Source organism: Oncorhynchus mykiss, chromosome 27 (genome assembly GCF_057628025.1).
Source record: "Oncorhynchus mykiss isolate SJ-2025 chromosome 27, ASM5762802v1, whole genome shotgun sequence".
NCBI lineage: Eukaryota > Metazoa > Chordata > Actinopteri > Salmoniformes > Salmonidae > Oncorhynchus > Oncorhynchus mykiss.
Window position 1 is genome coordinate 10,696,246 of NC_143048.1, and position 3,755 is coordinate 10,700,000.

General features: G+C 38.6%; 1 protein-coding gene across 2 annotated transcripts in view; it reads left to right on the top strand.

Annotated features, from left to right (window-relative positions):
- Positions 1-3,359: 3,359 nt before the first annotated feature.
- The window catches only part of LOC110507494 (calpain small subunit 1-like), a 5,504-nt gene continuing 5,108 nt past the window's right edge, over positions 3,360-3,755 (top strand). The window contains exon 1 of one of the 2 annotated variants that reach the window (XM_021587515.3): positions 3,360-3,557. The gene's annotated coding sequence lies outside the window, so the exon portion shown is untranslated. Of the gene's footprint in view, positions 3,729-3,755 lie in introns of both variants that reach the window. The other variant, XM_021587516.3, reaches the window with a different exon arrangement.

Sequence of the window (3,755 nt, forward strand, 5' to 3'; positions counted from 1 at the left end):
GAGCTCTCTCCAGATCTGTTCCTGTCTGAGGGCCAGAGCCAGGGCTAGAGGCTACTACTTCCTCCCCCAACAACTTCCTCCACATGCTCTTACTGTAGACACAATAAAGTAGCTTATTGTATACAGTAATGATATCATTGCCACGTTGTCTAATGATTGGAGACAGGCACAAGAATACGTAATAGTTTTTTTTACATTTTCTACACCAAAACAAAAGAGCAAGGTGTAAACTTCGAAATAATACATGAGACAATAGCCATAAAGCAAGTGCACAAATACACGTAGCATGGAAGCAACAGCGCAGGTACTCACGGGACCAACGGACATGGTAACAATAAGGACGGTTGGGGAACCAGAGGGCACATATATAACTTACTAATCAGGGGGAATGGGAACCAGGTGTGCATAATGAGACAAGACAGTCCGGGGTAGGTGGTAATGAGTCCAGTTCAGTGACGCCTAGAAGGCCGGTGACGTAGACCTCCGGAGCAGTTGAATGGAATAAGCAGCAGTACTGGGGGATCTGTGACAATCATATAAATATCCTGCATTGACAGTATACCATCCTACAATTCTAGTCATAGGAAGGGGCAATCATGTTCTTGCTATATGATATTCTACAAGGTTCAGTAAATAACTGAGTTTTATCCTAACTTGCAGAAACATAAGAGAGGTTATAGCCTACTGTCATGGAATTATTCTAATCAAAAGAAGAGACTTTTAGATTTCTTCAAAACAATCAAACTTTATTATTTAATTACTGCAGTAATGGAGCTTGTCAACAACCCACCAATGGGTGATTTGTTGAGAGCCCAACGAGCGGATTTGAGCCACAGTATTTTATAGCAAAGTACATCCTCATGAATGTTCATGACAAACAACAGATGTATGGAATGGGTCACAAGGTTAGGATTTGTATGAAAGATACTAATAATTCACAGCAGACATTATCTGCTGTAAAGACTGTTTTCATTGTGTAGAAACCAGGGTCTGACCCCCAAAACAAAGTTCCTCTCATCATTATCCATACCGGAGCCATCTCCACCTTGGTACCTCCCGGCACACAAACACCAACTCATTCTATGGAATGCGGGCTCCGAGAGACAATAAGACGATCATAAATCACTTGCTAGAGTTCAATCTCAGAAGCTCCTCTCAGTTCACACAGACACAATAGAGTTCTAAGAACCCTATATTGTAGCATAAAACAACCATTTGATCAAATAACAGTATTATTATCACAATCTTGTAATTTCTCCAAGATAGTACTTGCATTTCAGCTGAATGGCATTATTGTTAAACATTGTCTTGGTGAAGAGGAAAAAGCGCTGCTTCTTCTAAGTTTCCTGTAACACAAGCGGTGACAAAATGTCAAAGGTATTAGTACTAGTAGTATTAGTATGCCAGATTTGGATAATATTTTGGTAGATTCAAATATTCTGGTTAAAAAACCTGTTTCAAATGATCTGAACAAAATAGCTAAATAGCTAGTAAGGAACGTAGCTAGATGCGAGGGTGAGGGCGGGTAGTCTATGAATGAATGGATCAGATGAATTGTATTGAGTAGTCTTGAGTAGTCTTGAAACACAACTCCATGATAGGATATAAGAATAAGGCAGGCCTAATGAAGACAGAAATGATACAGTCTTACATTGTTTATAATGTAGTGGAATCTGTTACAATGTTACATTGTTGTAGTTACAATGCAACCTTCCCAGAAAGTAAAACTAAAGCAAGGCAAGTGTTGTCTCAATGCCTCCTTCTGTAGATTGCGACAGTATATCAACTGTTGAAATAGATTAATCTGGCTAAATAGAAAATGTTCTAAGCCAGCTCCAAGTGTCTCCCGATTATGTTTTGGTAGGACATGATGCTGCGCACAAGAAGACAAGGCAATTACACTGTTGACATTTAAATCAAATCAAATCAAATTGTATTGGTCACATACACGTGTTTAACAGATGTTATTGCGGTTGTAGTGAAATGCTTGTGTTTCTAGCTCTGACAGTACAGTAATATCTAACAAGTAATATCTAACAATTTCACAACATATGCCCAATACACACAAATCTATGTAAAGGAATGGAATTAAGAATATACAATATATGGACGAGCAATGTCAGAGCGGCATAGACTAAGATACAGTAGAATAGTATAGAATACAGTATATACTGTACTTAGGAGATGAGTAATGCAATACATGTAAACATTATTAAAGTAACTAGTGTCCCATTTGTTAGAGTGGCCAGTGATTTCAGGTCTATGTATATAAGCAGCAGACTCTATATGCTAGTGATGGCTATTTAACAGACTGATGGCCTTGAGAAAGAAGCTGTTTGTCAGTCTCTCGGTCCCAGCTTAAAATCCATTTACCCTGCTCTGACACTGCATTTACCCAGCCCGGACACTTTACACGGGCGTATAAAGTGAATAAAAATGTATACAAATAACACTTCTGTCAAGTTCCCCGTCAATAACCTGTTTCCATGGCGCTCGCCACTTGCACTAAGCGCTCCTGCTTGGTTGTCACTAGTTACCACAGACACAAAGTCAAAATTAACTATATTGTAAAAATGTATGAAAATTTTTTTTATGTTTTGTCTTATTGTAAGATTAATGTTAGCAGTGTGGTTAAGGCTAAGGTTAGGTTTCAAATCAGATTAAGATCAATTGTAGTAATAGGCAGAGTTGAGCCATAATTATGACTTTGTGGATGTGGTAACTAGTGACCACCCTCCTGGTTACGTCACCATGTAGGCGGTCTACCGTGGACACCAAACGGGAGATAATATTTTAACTAGCGAACGACAATGAACGTTCTTATTGGACAAATTCACGCAGTGTGGCATCTTCTTTTTCGAACGTTTTCATTAGTTTTAGACATCAACATTCCATGCACTTTGTAGGCTAGGCAAATAAGTCTGTATTCCAAATGAAAAAATGCCATTCTAACTAATATTTATTAGGGCATGAAATTACTTTTTTTTTTGTTAAACAGGATCAGTAAATCACTGAACATTAGGCCTGTCGTGTAGATTACTTTATGAAGACACGGACTACTTCTGTGCATTTATACTGTTTAACATTAAGTTACAAAAGGCTTTTATTGAACACACCGCTTGCTAAAACATCCCTATAGGCTTCCGCCTTCACCCCGTGACCTCCTTGCCCCCTACTTCACTGCTCAACATCAACATTACACCACAAGGCCGATGTACTCTCCTTACCTCATTATGTTAAATCAATGTGAATCATGCATAATAAAAGTGTAGTAAATGTGTAATTAAAAGGTTTTTAAAAAGTCTCATCATCCATAATATAATTATTAGGGAAATACCAGTCCTTCTGATCATAGCACCACAGATTATAGGACCCAGAATCATTGACAACCTGCCTTTCTCTAGGTGCTCCCTAGGCAGGGGTGTGAAGCGCTGAACACCGAGGTAGAATACGAACAACTCTGATGCGTTGAAATATAACTTGTAAAGCTGGTTTTTGTACCTAGTAGGAGTGCCAGAACATCAGTCTTGGTCGACTTTAGCAACGCATTGGTCGCTGTAAGTATTTCCTTAACAAGTTAATCTGACTGTTTCACGTTTGTTTTGCCTTCTTCGTCCCTTTTAAAATCTTTTAAAATCTGCTGCAGGGGTTACTATTTGTGCTGCTTACCAATACAGGCGAGGTTGCAGTTTTCTGAGGGAGTCCCACCAATAACACATTTATTACAGGTGGACAAATTGTATATATATTTTATT